This window comes from Phocoena sinus, chromosome 1, assembly GCF_008692025.1.
Source record: "Phocoena sinus isolate mPhoSin1 chromosome 1, mPhoSin1.pri, whole genome shotgun sequence".
NCBI lineage: Eukaryota > Metazoa > Chordata > Mammalia > Artiodactyla > Phocoenidae > Phocoena > Phocoena sinus.
In genome coordinates, this window is record NC_045763.1 from 163,644,469 (window position 1) to 163,660,800 (window position 16,332).

The 16,332-nt window shown below is 43.1% G+C and overlaps 1 pseudogene; it reads left to right on the forward strand.

The window, feature by feature from the left end:
* Positions 1–2,327: 2,327 nt before the first annotated feature.
* On the forward strand, positions 2,328–2,407 carry LOC116745635 (annotated as a pseudogene).
* Positions 2,408–16,332: the final 13,925 nt, after the last annotated feature.

Genomic DNA, 16,332 nt, shown 5'->3' on the forward strand with positions numbered 1-16,332 from the left:
GTCTGCAACCCAGAAAAAGGCCCTCCCCGGGACTCCGCCTTGCTGGTACCCTGACTTCAGACTTCCAGCCTCCAGAACGGTAAGAAATAAGTGTCTGTTGTTTATAAGACACTCAGTCTATGGTACTTTGTCATAACAGCCCAAACAGACTAAGACAGGATGTGCTCTGAGGTGCCTGGTTTGGGTCAAACCACTTAAAATTTTCAAGATAAAGGTCTTGATTAGGTCAAATTTATTCTCCCTCATCTTGTCTGGGAACTTGAAGCCCCAGCGAGGAGCATGTAGCTGTGAGTTTTCTGAAGCAAAGCAGCTCAGGCCTGAGTCTCTCTCTCATCTCAGCTGACAGCTCAAGCTTAGTTCCTTTCAATTTCATGCATGAAAAATAGCATTTAAACTAGTAAACCCTCATCCCAGCATAGTCTTACATTATTCAAAACCAGAATAATGATCCTTTAAATAGAATGGTAGATTTGCTTCTCTGCCACCATGTCCTTACCTTCAAAAATGAGAACCAGCATCGCCAACAAGAGGCTATTTTTGGGTATTTCCATAGTTTCTGATGAAATCAGCTAAATATAAAAGGTGTTGGTTATTCATTTGATGACTTGTGCCAACCAGGAGTGGCAGGTGTCTCCTGGACACCAAGATAAAATTCAGCCTCTAAAGCTCATTTCGGCTGCCAGGTTAGCCCAGGCACCTGACACAGGGCAGAACACGGGCTCTGGGGCCAAACTCATCAGCCGGATGCCCAGCTTACCACCGTGTGACCTCACTTTCCTGACCTCAGTTTCCTCACCTGCTAATATGGGGAGTGTGATGGCACCTTGCCTGTAGGATTATGATGAGGGTTTAGCAAAATAATCCCAGTGAGGTACTTAGCACGTTGCCAAGAATGTCGAAATGCTTAAGTGTAATTAAAACCATTCCCTTTTTGAAAAATCGTCGCCGTCTGAGATACAATTAAAATTATTCCAGAGAGATTCGGCCCTTTTAAAAATGCTCTCAGCAGAGTTAGTCTTGTAAACTGTCAGAAATTGTGCCTGACGTGTCTTTTAGAAGCCGAGAGACTGTAAATAAGTTCACTGTGTGAGCCTCAGACAGGGGGAAGTTGTGGCCCCACCCATTTTGTCACCCGTTTGTTTTCCCAACTGGGAACACTGGACAACTGGACGGAAGAATCGATCCATTTATCATTTTCACTCACTCACTCTCCTGCTTTTGTTCTTCACGGTGACCCCCAGGCGTGCTAAGTGGCACCGAGGTTCCTGCCGTGCCTGGGATTCTCTGAGCAACCAGACCATGTGGTCTTGGGTAAACGCCATCTCAGCTCAACTCGCCCCTGGAACTGATGGTCATGGGGGTCATCATCTTGGGGGTTCTGCCCCCCCCCCCCGTGGGCAGTACTGGAGGGGAGCACACCTGAGCCTGGACCAGGTGAGCTGCTGAGTCAAAACGCAAGTACCAGAAGGAGGTACTCTTGGCCCCAGTTTGCCCAGGAAAGTCCCAGTTTTAGGACTGAAAGTCCTGGGCGAACTGGGGCAGCTGGCCACCCGAGGAGAATCCTGGAGTTCCCCTCATAGGTGGTGCCTGTCCAGAGGCATTGGTCATGTCAGGGTAGGCAGTAGCCCAACAGCACTGACCCCAAACTTTCCGATGGAGTTGTCATAGCCCTTCAGAGAAATCAGGGTTAGTCCCCAGCCTCTGCTATGTAAGATCTTTGATGTACTTAAGGATCATGTTTATTACGTCCTTCCGTTTTCTCCAGATTGAATAATACCTGTCCCTTGAGGCTGTGCACTCACGTCATAATCCCCTTGTCAATCTCCTCTGGGGTCTTTCCATGATGGCCCCCAGCCTTTCTGTTTGGAACCAGAGAAGGACCAAAGGCTCTGGGAGTTGGGTTCCTCCTCTGGGTCAAACTCTCATCTTTAGAATCCAGGGGGTGGCATGGACTGCAGTTTCAGGGCCCATGAGATTCTAAACCCACCTCGTCCAAACCTGAGTGTTCATCACAGCATCCAGTTTAGCTCTGGACGTTCTTAGGGGTGTGGGAGGGTGAGATGTAAGGCAGAAAAATGTCTGACCCGGGGTGAAACCAAGTCAGAGTGGGGGGACTTTCTCCAGAGCACCCCCTTCTTCTCTTCCTTACCATCCCTCCCCCAACCCCACTCTCCAGGGCTCTTAGCAGCCCCCTGTGAGGGCACCTGCCCCCGTGACACCTCCCCTGAGAAGCCTCCCCAGCCCCTCCCTTCAGCCCTTCAGCCCCTTCTATAACCTCCTGGTGTTCTCAGAGATTGTACCACAAAAATTCACACAATAACTGTCTTAAGACTATACTCTCAGGGATCATTTCTATAGTTTGTTACCAGAGGAATTTCTTTGAACATGTAGAGCACAGAGAATGCATAGAAATAAAGTCCCATTATTCAGGGGGAAAAAAAGACTTTCTTGTTTTGTTTCTTGATTGTTTCATGTTAATTTTGTTTTCTCAATGCTATTTCAAAGCCTTTTAGGAACAAGAAGCTTATCTCATTTATCTTACTCCCTTTTCTTCTTTTTTTTTAATCTTCACAGCATCTCTCAAGGTCTCAGGAAGCTAAAAAGCTCTCAGTAAATACAATCAGAGGATGATGAATGAATCCTGAATACACCATCGCCCAGCATGACACCTCACATGCCAAAGCTCAACAGGTGTTTTGTTGAATGAATGAGTGAACGCTCCCGCCTTGGAAATGTATCCTACTTATCCACATTCCTCTATTCACCGGCTTGGTGAATAAGAATTCACCAGAAACAATACAAATATAAAAAGATGGAACGAGACAAAAATATAATACAGTGGGATGTAGCACTTGGTAGTTAAATGATTTCTCTACTTTTTACGGGGGAAATTCTGGCTCCTTAACCTCTCATTTATTGGCAAAGGGAGCTGAATGTATATTTGAAATACACATCCACTCCTTCCTCTGGGATTTTTACTTGTGTAGCCTTTCAAAAACCTCCTGCTTCTTCAGTAGTTGTAAGGCAAGCCACGAGATGGCAAAATTTAATATGAAAAAATAATAGCATACATTTAAACTGCTGGTATTCTGAGAAAAAAATCTTTTATAGCAGTTTTAATGCTTTTAGCTACTGTCTGAACATTGCACACGTAGATCTCTATTTACTAATGGTGGCAATTAACGCAAAGTCTTAAGTTTAACAAAACCATTGCTTATTCCAGCAGGTATGTGAATCCATTTTCCTGCCATGCTTAATCTTTCCATCTAGTTTGGTGCGCGGTTCCCACAGCCCCAAAAGGAACAGTCTCTGTTCTGTAACCTAACTGTACTGTGACCTAACTGGCAGTGACCAGAGAGATTTTGCCTTCCAAAGAAGTGAAATGAATGACACAGAAATTCTAGCCAGGTAACCTTCAACATCCCTGTTCTCAGTCTCTTCATCTTATGCAATGCACTTAACCTTGAACATAGACTATAACTGCTCAAGAAATGTTAGCCACTGCAATAGTGATAACTATAAAATATATTAAGAAAGCATACATTGTTGTTCATGTTGTACTGAAAAGTTTGTGGGGTTGGAGCCTGAAGTGACCACATTAGGCCACAAACACTTGTAGATAGAAAGGAACTAGAAAGAAGCAGGGTTGAAAGAGACCACAGCTTCCTACCTTCCTATTTCCGCTTCCACTAGTTTCTTGCTCTCAGATGTTCATGGAATTGAATCTGGTGCCCTTAAGTACGTGCGCTATGGAGCCACCTCCAAGATGGCCATTGACGATCCTCACCCCTACTAGCCACACCCACACGTACTCCCCTCCACCTCTGAGTCTTGGTCATAAAATACATTGTGATTTCCCCTTGTCCTCTAGATTACTCCAAAGCCATGCAACACGTTGTGAGAAGGGACCCACGTTATGAGGAACTGAGGCTTCCTGCTAATAGCCATGTGAGGAGCACTTCAAAAGCAGATCTTCCATCCCAGTCAAGTCTTCCCATGACCACAACTCTGGCCAACATCCGGACTACAACCTCAAGAGACACCCTAAGCCAGAACGACTCAGCAAAGCTGCTCCCAGACTCCTGGCCCTCAGAAACGGTGAGATAATGAATGTTTACTGTTTCATGAAACTAAGCTTTGGAGTAACTTGTTACACAACAGTAGATAACTTAGTACATGCCTTATTGCTTAAACTTGATTAAATGCTTTTTCGCACCTTGCAGTACAAGATCTCAGGCCAAGACACCTACGTTAAAAACTTTAGCTTAAGAAATAGAGGTGCAAACCGAACTGTAATTGTTGAAGTTTTTCATTTGCTTTTTCCGAGGTACATGAAAGCTGACCCTAGTTTTAAGGTAAACTACTTACCTACCTATCTATCTGCCTATCAATCATTTCCCATCACTTATTCAGCTATCCATGCCCTGTCTTAAGACTGGGGTTTTAAGATAAAATATACATAGATAAATAATACATAGTAGAGGGGGAAAGAATCCATTTCCTTTCTAGAACTCCTTTTGGGAAGTTTTCTTTGGAAAACTGTGTTTGACCAACTGACTTGGGGTAAAAGTTGAGCCCCCAGGGAATGATTTATTCAGTGGGAGACTGTAGGGTGTGTGTGTGTGTGTGTGTGTGTGTGTGTGTGTGTGTGTGTGTGTGTGTGTTGGGGCAGGGAGGGTTGGAAGTCTCATATATTTTTACATCTTTAGAAGAAACACAAGAAGGGTGAGAGAAAGGGAGAGGAAATGTGTAAAGGTCAAAGGCTCCAGGATATGACTCTTCCCTTTGCTTTTCCCCCATCTTATATAAAATTACTAAACTCACAAAATAATTAAGACATATGAATTGGAGAGATAGAAACCAGTGATGGGGCAAGGCTTTGTGTTCACACTAAAGTATTGGAATAAGGACTGTCCAGGCAGCCCAAAAGCATAGAAACAGAGAGAAGGAGGAGTAAACATCCAGCACACAAATCAACTCTGGGAAGGGCTTTTAGAGTTTCAGAGAGCTATAGTACTGGGGGGTTGAGGCACAGTTGAATCTCTGAGAGCCACTAAGGACTCAGTGGGCATCTCAGATGGATGGATGGAAGGATGGATGGATGGATAGATGGATGGATGGATGGATGGATGGATGGATGGATGGATGGATGGATGGTTGGTTGCATGGATGGATGGATGGATGGCTGCATGGATGGGTGGCTGCATGGATGGAGACAGAGGTAGAGAAATAAACAGCTGTGAGCTCCTTGAAGGCTGAGAGCATCAGCTACATTTTATTCATCTTGATATATTCAGGGCTGTACATGGCAGATATTTTATAAACTCTTATAGAATAAATGAATGAGTGAGTGATATACAAATGAATAAATAGATCATTAACTTGCAAGTACTGATCTTCTAATATATGCACTCTATCTATCCATTCTCTGTTACAGTTATCCTGAACCTTATGAGTTTATCTCATAAGCTTACATGTATGTCAAGGTTGAAGAAGATATTCCATCAGCTTAAGTATACTTACATTAAAGCAATGATTTAGTGCTTACAGAAGACATAATCTTTCCTTCTGGTCCACCAGACAAACAATTATGTTCCACCTTCACTTTCTGTCATCCATCTGGGGGCAGGGGGGTGGGAGAGGAGATTGTAGAATGGACGTAACCTGCTAATGCAGCAATACATCGCCAGCCTGAGTAAGGTAGGAGCTACTACAAAGCAACTGGCTTGGGCTGATAAATGTGTCTGATTCCCCTTCTCAGGTTTCTCCAGGATTCTGGAACTGAACATACCATTCGGCTCTGCATATCTGAACAGCTCTTGTCATTAGCTAGATGTGAGAGTCTCCTGCCTGTGAAGTCCTAAATCAGGCACAGACCCTGCCCTCTCTGTACACATCCACACACAGCTCTGCTGGCCTGCACTGGAGCAATATGGGTCTGCCAACTGCTGCAGACTAATTTGATTTAGGCATCTTTTTTTCTAATCACACAAAGAATTTCAATAAAAAGTAGATCATTCCGATAACAGCTGTCAGTTCCAGCGCAGTCCTGGTAATTATCACCTTGTCAGACCTTGAAATCCTCCTACATGCTATGTCATGGTTCTGAGTTCATCTGAATTGATGAATTATTTGCGGAGATAATGAAACCTATCAGATTACCTTTCAACTTCATTTGAAATGAAATTAACTGGCAAGGAGACCATAATGACTTATGGAAAGACATTCTAGACAGCCTTAAAATCGCAGACTGATTTCCTCTCTCCTTTACTAAGTCTGCCATTCCTTCACCCTTTTCTCCAATTAGCCTGCTACTTCCTTTTTCTTCTCATTGGAGGCTTAGAAGGGCAGGAGACTGGAGAGGCTTGATCATTAAAAAAAAAGAAAAAAGAAAAAAGTGTGTGTGATGTGTGTATATGTGTGTGTGTGTGCGCACACGTGTGTGTGTGTAGACAAGCTGCTGGTTCTAATTTCAAGGGGTGGAATTTCACATCTTCCTGCTTTTTTTCTCTCCCTGTCAACACCCCTCACTGCTAGTGAGGTTTTAGGAGGCAATCCTCAAAGATGAAAATCAAACAAGAAGGAAATTATGAATAGAATTATCCTCTTTTTCCTTTTCTTTCCCTTTTCCCTTTCATTGCCTAGAAATTAGACTTATAAATGCATAGCTCTAGCCCAGAACTTTCTCCTCCGACCCCTCTACTTACTTCCTTTTCAATATTTCACCTCAATGACCAATTGATATTCAAAGCCAACATATCTGTGGTGGGGACTGCTACACATTCACCAAAACCCACCTAGACTACATTTCCCAACGTTCCATGTGGGTGGGTGTGGCTTTATGACTGAGTTCTAAGCAAAGGAAAGTTGGGAAGTGATGTGTACCAGTTCCAAGTCTGACCCCTTCCAAAACCTATCATGTGACTCTCCCTGTTTTTCTCCCATCTGTTGACTGAATGGAGAGAATTCTAAAGACCTGGAATAGGTGGAGGAGCCACAAGATGGGAGGAGCCACAAGATAGAAGGAGCCTGGGTCTCTGAATGAGCTCATGGAAGCCTGTCTGACCAGGAACTCCTGCAATGGACTAGGACATGAACCCAAAATAGACTTCTATTGCATTCAGGGTTCATCTGCTACCATATGTTTTGGTTGCCCTGGCGTGAGGGCCAGACCAACCCCCAACCCAAAATTTGGTTCGGATGTTGACACTGACGATGCCACACATGCACAAGAGGGCATGAAGAGATCTATCACTCACAGAATGAGTCTTCAGGGGAAAGCAGGGCAGGCTCCCAATCAGGTCTAAAGATGGCTTGAGAGAGGGAAGAGGGGTGACTGGCTTGGGCTTTTATCGTGGTTAGTGGATGGGACTAAGGAGGGCTCGCAAACAAGCCAGGTTTTGCGTGGCTGGAACTCTCCTCTGTCGAGTGAGGGAGCATGAAGACTTTCTTATCGGCTTGCCCAGACGTGGGAGGAAGGGGAAGGGAGCCTGATGAGGCTTGAAAGCTGTCAGCAGTCAAACATCAAAAATGGAGCCAGTCTCTATCACACCATAGCTGGAATCACCTTGATCTATACAACATCAAAACCGAACACATTACCATCCATTACCCAGCATAGTCCTGACCCCTCCCCCTTGCTTCTCTTGGGACCAGACTGACCAACCACTCAAAAGCTGGACATGAACAAAGGGCAACCTTGTAGAAGTGATTGGCGTTAAAGTCACTCTCCCTGAGCACTTACTCTGCTCCCACCTGCTCCCTTCCCCCCACAGCCCCAGGTGGGAGAATTTCCCAGGGGTTGAGGGCAGAGCAGGAGCCACGAAGGCCCTGTTTCTGCCAGAAGAACCACACAAGGGCTAAGCTGACGATGGGCTTCAGACACGAGCAATACCCAGGGCACGGCGCGTGACTTCCTGTATGTTCCTCCCCACAGCTGCTTCCACGAGCCAGACTCTCTCAAGACAATAAACAACAGTCAGAGAAAGACCTGGCTTTTTTTCCCTCAAGGTTTTCTCGACTGTTACGGGTGCAGAAGGTGATGGAGCTCAGTGTTAGTCACTATGTGACTCTGGAGACCCAGCTGTCTTTGCTCCTTTGAGTCTATGTTTCAGTGATTCGGAGGAGAATGAGCCCAGGGATGTTTGCAGCGGGAACCAACCTGCAGGCGCTCTGTCTAAGCCTTTGCCTGTTTTCCTGCTACTGAACCCAGAAAGATGTCTCCAGGATGCAGGCCCCCCCATTGTCTTAACACTCTTCCCTCCTACTTTCCTTATAGGACACTGATTCCTACTGACCGTAGCACTTATCTCTGCCTCCTGCTGGTTCCAAAAGCAATCCAAAATTCAATTTACTTCAACATATATTTACTGTGGTCTATTAAGAACTAAGCCCAGCTCCAGAGCTATTGAAATAAATACCTATCCTCAAAGAGCTTATAATCTATCAAATCCTGAACTCAACCTACATTTATGTTATGTGGATTGATTATCACTAGTGGTATTACCCAATGTGGAGCAAGCCCGACCTTTTCACATGACTTGCAATGCTTAGTTCCATAGGTGGAACCTATTCCATCCCATAGTACATACTCATCTCTCAGTCCCCACGAGCCCATCTGTCCCATGCCTCTCTCTGAGTCTCTCCTGCTACATTTCACGGAGACCGTCATCCTCGTGATGCTCATGACTGCAGGGTTTGGGAAAGTCTGCTGATGCACTCAGCCCAGTTCCCACAGGTACTTGACCACAGAACACACCTTCTACCTGACACCTCTCCAGAACCCTCCCAGGGAACAACTGCTGCAGCTCCATACGAAGAGGAAAGGGTGGGGGAAGGTTGCTTCCACCCAAATCCTGCCCTCTGCCCACTTGGAGCCTTTGGGGTTTTTTGGGGGGGGGGGTTTGTTTTGTTTTGTTTTGTTTTTGGCCATGCCACACAGCACGCAGGATCGTAGTTTCCCAACCAGGGATCCACCCCGTGCCCCGTGGAGTGGAAATGTGGAGTCTTAACCACTGGACAAGCAGGGAAGTCTCTCTTGAGCCTTTGGTTCTTTGAAAAGTCTTCTTTTTTTTTTTTTTTTTAACATCTTTATTGGAGTATGTTGCTTTACAATGGTGTGTTAGTTTCTGCTTTATAACAAAGTGAATCAGCTATACATATATATATAGCCCCATATCTCCTCCATCTTGCGTCTCCCTCTCACCCTCCCTATCCCACCCCTCTAGGTGGTCACAAAGCACCAAGCTGATCACCCTGTGCTATGCGGCTGCTTCCCACTAGCTATTTTACATTTGGTAGTGTATATATGTAAATACCAGTCCCTCACTTCGTCCCAGCTTACCCTTCCCACTCCCCATGTCCTCAAGTCCATTCTCTACGTCTGCGTCTTTATTCCTGTCCTGCCCCTAGGTTTTTCAGACCATTGTTTTTTTTTTTAGATTCCATATATATGTGTTAGCATACAGTATTTGTTTTTCTCTTTGTGACTTACTTCACTCTGTATGACAGACTCTAGGTCCATCCACCTGATGACAAATAACTCAATTTAGTTTCTTTTTATGGCTGAGTAACATTCCATTGTATATATGTGACACATCTTCTTTATCCATTCATCTGTCAATGGACATTTAGGTTGCTTCCATGTCCTGGCTATTGTAAATAGAGCTGAAATGAACACGTGGTACATGACCCTTTTTGAATTATGGTTTTCTCAGGGTATATGCCCAGTAGTCGGATTGCTGGGTCATATGGTAGTTCTATTTGTAGTTTTTTAAGGAGCCTCCATACCGTTCTCTATAGTGGCTGTATCAATTTACATTCCCACCAACAGTGCAAGAGGGTTCCCTTTTCTCCACATCCTCTCCAGCATTTATTGTTTGTAGATTTTTTGATGATGGCCATTCTGACCAGCGTGAGGTAATACCTTATTGTAGTTTTGATTTGCATTTCTCTAATGATTAGTGATGTTGAGAATCCTTTCATGTGTTTGTTGGCAATCTGTATATCTTCCTTGGAGAAATGTCTAGTTAGGCCTTCTGTCCATTTTTGGATTGGGTTGTTTGTTTTATGATACTGAGCAGCATTAGTGGCTTGTAAATCTTGGAGATTAATCCTTTGCCAGTTGCTTCATTTGCAAATATTTTCTCCCATTCTGAGGGTTGTCTTTGCATCTTGTTTATGGTTTCCTTTGCTGTGCAAAAGCTTTTAAGTTTCATTAGGTCCCATTTGTTTATTTTTGTTTTTTTTTCCATTTCTCTAGGAGGTGGGTCAAAAAGGATCTTGCTGTGATTTATGTCATAGAGTGTTCTGCCTATGTTTTCCTCTAAGAGTTTGATAGTTCTGGCCTTACATTTAGGTCTTTAACCCATTTTGAGTTTATTTTTGTGTATGGTGTTAGGGAGTGTTCTAATTTCATTCCTTTACATGTAGCTGTCCAGTTTTCCCAGCACCACCTATTGAGAGGCTGTCTTTTCTCCATTGTATATGCTTGCCTTCTTTATCAAGAATAATGTGACAATACGTGTGTGGGTTTATCTCTGGGCTTTCTATCCTGTTCCACTGATCTATATTTCTGTTTTTGTGCCAGTACCATACTGTCTTGATTACTGTAGCTTTGTAGTATAGTCTGAAGTCCAGGAGCCTGATTCCTCCAGCTCTGTTTTTCTTTCTCAAGATTGCTTTGGCTACTTGGGGTCTTTTGTTTTTCCATACACATTGTGAAATTTCTTTTTATAGTTCTGTGAAAAATCCGACTGGTAGTTTGATAGGGATTGTATTGAATCTGTACATTGCCTTGGGTAGTATAGTCATTTTCACAATATTAATTCTTCCAAGCTGAGAACATATCTCTCCATCTGTTTGCACCATCTTTAATTTCTTTCATCAGTGTCTTATAGTTCTCTGCATACAGGTCTTTTGTCTCCTTAGGTAGGTTGGTTCCTAGGTATTTTATTCTTTTTGTTGCAGTGGTAAATGGGAGTGTTTCCTTAATTTCTCTTTTAGATTTTTCATCATTAGTGAATAGGAATGCAAGAGATTTCTGTGCATTAATTTTGTATCCTGCTACTTTACCAAATTCATTGATTAGCTCTATTAGTTTTCAGGTAGCATCTTTAGGATTCTCTGTATATAGTATCACGTCATCTGCAAACAGTGACAGCTTTACTTCTTTTCTGATTTGGATTCCTTTTATTTCTTTTTGTTCTCTGATTGCTGTGGTTAAAACTTCCAAAACTATGTTGAATAATAGTGGTGAGAGTGGATGACCTTGTCATGTTCCTGATGTTAGAGGAAATGGTTTCAGTTTCTCACCATTGAGAACAATGTTGGCTGTGGGTTTGTCATATACGGCCTTTATTATGTTATGGTAAGTTCCCTCTATGCCTACTTTCTGGAGGGTTGTTATCATAAATGGGTGTCGAATTTTGTCAAAAGCTTTTTTTGCATGTATTAAGATGATCATATGGTTTTTCTCCTTCAATTTGTTAATATGGTTTATCACATTGATTGTTTTGCATATACTGAAGAATCCTTGCATCCCTGGGATAAACCCCACTTGATCATGGTGTATGATCCTTATAATGTGCTGTTGGATTCTATTTGCTAGTATTTTGTTGAAGATTTTTGCATTTATGTTCATCAGTGATATTGGCCTGTAGTTTTCTTTTTTTGTGGCATCTTTGTCTGGTTTTGGTATCAGGGTGATGGTGGCCCCGTAAAATGAGCTGGGGAGTGTTGCCCCCTCTGCTATAGTTTGGAAGAGTTTGAGAAGGATAGGTGTTTGCTCTTCTCTAAATGTTTGATAGAATTCACCTGTGAAGCCATCGGGTCCTGGGCTTTTGTTTGTTGGAAGATTTTTAATCACAGTCTCAATTTCAGTGCTTGTGATTGGTCTATTTATGTTTTCTATTTCTTCCTGGTTCAGTCTTGGAAGGCTGTGCTTTTCTAAGAATTTGTCCATTTCTTCCAAGTTGTCCATTTTATTGGCATAGAGTTTCTTGTAGTAATCTCTCATGATCCTTTGTATTTCTGCAGTGTCAGTTGTTACTTCTCCTTTTTCATTTCTACTTCTATTGATTTGAGTCTTCTCCCTTTTTTTCTTGATGAGTCTGGCTAACGGTTTATCAATTTTGTTTATCTTCTCAAAGAACCAGATTTTAGTTTTATTGATCTTGGCTATCATTTCCTTCATTTCTTTTTCATTTATTTCTGATCTGATCCTTATGATTTCTTTCCTTCTGCTAAGTTTGGGGTTTTTTGTTCTTCTTTCTCTAATTGCTTTAGGTATAAGGTTAAGTTGTTTATTTGAGATGTTTCTTGTTTCTTGAGGTAGGATTGTATTGCTATAAACTTCCCTCTTAGAACTGTTTTTGTTGCATCCCATAGTTTTTGGGTCATCGTGTTTTCATTGTCATTTGTTTCTAGGTATTTTTTGATTTCCTCTTTGATTTCTTCAGTGATCTCTTGGTTAGTTAGTAGTGTATTATGTAGCCTCCATGTGTTTGTATTTTTTACAGGTTTTTTTCCCTGTAATTGATATCTAGTCTCATAGCGTGGTGGTCAGAAAAGATATTTGATACGATTTCCATTTTCTTAAATTTACCAAGGCTTGACTTGTGACCCAAGATATGATCTATCCTGGAGAATGTTCCATGAGCACTTGAGAAGAAAGTGTATTCTGTTTTTTTTGGATTGAATGTCCAATAAATATCAGTTAAGTCCATCTTGTTTAATGTGTCATTTAAAGCTTGTGTTTCCTCATCTATTTTCAATTTGGATGATCTGTCCATTGGTGAAAGTTGGGTGTTAAAGTCCCCTACTATGTTTGTGTTACTGTTGATTTCCCCTTTTATGGCTGTTAGCATTTGCCTTATGTATTGAGGTGCTCCCATGTTGAGTGCATAAATATTTACAATTGTTATATCTTCTTCTTAGACTGATCCCTTGATCGTTAGGTAGTGTCCTTCTTTGTGTCTTGTAATAGTCTTTATTTTAAAGTCTATTTTGTCTGATATGAGAATTGCTACTCCAGCTTTCTTTTGACTTCCATTTGCATGGAATATCTTTTTCCATCCCCTCACTTTCAGTCTGTATGTGTCCCTAGGCCTGAAGTGGGTCTCTTGTAGACAGCATATGTACGGGTCTTGTTTTTGTATCCATTCAGCCAGTCTATGTCTTTTGACCGGAGCATTAAACCATTTACATTTAAGGTAGTTATCAATATGTATGTTCCTATTACCATTTTCTTAATTGTTTTGGGTGTGTTATTGTAAGTCTTTTCCTTCTCTTGTGTTTCCTGCCTAGAGAAGTTCCTTTAGCATTTGTTGTAAAGCTGGTTTGGTGGTGCTGAATTCTCTTAGCTTTTGCTTGTCTGTAAAGGTTTTAATTTCTGTGTTGAATCTCAATGAGACCCTTGCTGGGTAGAGTAATCTTGGTTGTAGGTTTTTCCCTTTCATCACTTTAAATATGTCATGCCAGTCTCTTCTGGCTTGCAGAGTTTCTGTTGAAAGATCAGCTGTTGACCTTATGGGGATTCCATTGTATGTTATTTGTTGCTTTTCTCTTGCTGTTTCTAATTGCATTTAATTTTTGATAGTTTGATTAATATGTGTCTTGGCATGTTTCTCCTTGAATTTATCTTGTATGGGACTCTCTGCGCTTCTTGGACCTGATTGACTATTTCCTTACCCATATTAGGGAAGTTTTCAACTATAATCTCTTCAAATATTTTCTCAGTGCCTTTTTTTATTCTCTTCTCCTTCTGAGACCACTGTAATTTGAATGTTGGTGTGTTTAATGTTGTCCCAGAGGCCTCTGAGATTGTCCTCAATTCTTTTCATTCTTTTTTGTTTATTCTGCTCTGTGGTAGATATTTCCACTATTTTATCTTCCAGGTCACTTATCCGTTCTTCTGCTCCAGTTATTCTGCTATTGGTTCCTTCTAGAGAATTTTTAATTTCATTTCTTGTGTTGTTCATCATTGTTTGTTAGCTCTTTAGTTCTTCTAGGTCCTTGTTAAACATTTCTTGTATTTTCTCCATTCCATTTCCAAGATTTTGGATCATCTTTACTATCATTATTCTGAGTTCTTTTTCAGGTAGACTGCCTATTTCCTCCTCATTTGTTAGGTCTGGTGGGTTTTTATCTTGCTCCTTCATCTGCTGTGTGTTTATCTGTCTTCTCATTTTGCTTAACTTAGTGTGTTTGGAGTCTCCTTTTTGCAGGCTGCAGGTTCATAGTTCCCGTTGTTTTTGGTGTCTGTCCCCAGTGGCTAAGGTTGGTTCAGTGGGTTGTCTAGGCTTCCTGGTGGAGGGGACTGGTGCCCCTGTTCTGGTGGATGAAGCTGGATCTTTTCTTTCTGGTGGCAGGACCACGTCCGGTGTTGTGTTTTGGGGTGTCTGTGACCTTATTATGATTTTAGGCAGCCTCTCTGCTAACGTGTGGTGTTGTGTTCCTGTCTTGCTAGTTGTTTGGGATAGAGTGTCGAGCCCTGTACCTTGCTGGTCGTTGAGTGGAGCTGGGTCTTAGCATTGAGATGGAGATCTCTGGGAGAGCTTTCGCCGTTTGATATTATGTGGAGCCGGGTGGTCTCTGGTCGACCAATGTCCTGAAGCCAGCTCTCCCACCTCAGAGGCACAGGCCTGACACCCAGCCGGAGCACCAAGATCCTGTCATCCACACGGCTAAACATGGGAAAGGAAATAGTCACCGAAGTCCATGAAGCACAGTGAGTCCCATACAGGTTAAACCCTTGAGTCAGGTAAGCATTTGCTTCACCTCTTCTTTCAGGTATAGCAGCTGTTCTGGCTTCTCTTATTTCTAGCTTCCCAAGGTCCCCATGATTCTCAGAGCCCCTTTTTTTCTTTCCCTTTGTGCTTCATCTAGTTTCACTTGCTCACAGGGAGTCATGGGCAGAGGCCTCACCCCAGCCCTTCAGACCAGAGCTCCCGGTGCAGAGCCACGCTGCCGACCCCTGAGCTCAGGACCAGAAGCACCCTGTGCAGTCTTCTTGAAGCTTCTCTGCCTAGTCCTGTGAAATGGATTCTAGATGCCCTGCTCTGGACCCACTCATCCCAGAGTTGATCCGTTGCCTTCACGTGAAGGTTACTGAAAATGTATGTCCAGCAGGACAGGGTCAAGTGCAAAGCCCCACAGCACCCCCTTCAGGACAACCTTCCACTTTGCAGGCTGCTGCTAATCCATGAACCAGCACTCTTGGGTTCCCTCTGTTTAGCTCCCTAGAAAGTATTATAATCCAACTGGCGCTGAACATGTGTGTCTGGCTGGGGCTGGGCTCCCCCAGACTGTAAGGCTGAAATGTGCAGTTGGGGGTCCCCAGTAACCCAGACCCAGATGGCTTGTGTCTCAAATGAAGAATGTGATCAGGCCTCATTTTTCTTATTTTAGCTAGAGCTGCTTTTGGGTCTTTCCTGCTAAGTTTTCCACTGCATTTGTAACCATGTTAGGTAAGGGCTAGATCTTGTGGAATAGCTATTTGAATCTAATCATGAAATATTGATTAATACAAAGAACCGCTCATTTTAAAGACTGGTTGCCCAGGGTGCAGGGTTCCGAGCGGTCCCTTGGGGATCTGTCCCATCTGCCAGGCATTAAATTATGCTGTGGTCTGCACCCCACTGAGAGGGATCTCTGTACCTTGTAGAGTCTAGAAGGTTTCCTCAACATCAAACTCACTCTCAATTTGGGAAAATAAGAACGGCATCACAAGACCCGTCCTCTGATGCCACTAACGAACAACATTTCCCCGGAAGCCTCTAGTGCTACCCTGCTGCTTTCATTGATGCGTTCAAGACAGACTATCCCAGTCATGGGGGCTTCATGGATGTGCTCCTTTATAATTTAATGTGGGGACTGGTGTTTAACTGGTTTCTCCTTTTCCCTACTTCTCCTGCTCTAAAATGTCAGAAGTTATTCCTACCAGAAAGATGATGTTGCTTTTCTCATGTGCTAAGCATTTCTGAAAAGGACAGATGGGGTTTACTACTCAGACCCCTGTTATGACATTTGAACAGAAACACTGCCATGGCATTTTAGTCCCTCTCCCTGGCCATGAGGTAGTCATTCCAGGAAACAAAACAACCTCCGACTGTTGGGTCTCTAAACCAAAAGCTGTGCATCTGTCCCCTGAGGTACCAGGGGCCCAACCAGGAGACTGGCTTTTGGAGGAGAGAGCGCATGCAGAAGAATGGTCCCTGTAGGCTGGCTGGGAGGGGCCGCCCATACTGTGAACAGCCTGTAAAGCCGAGCAGAGAAAGGAAGAGCAGAGCAAGGGTTACTGAGTTTTTATTGTGTGCAAAGCACAGCACCAGG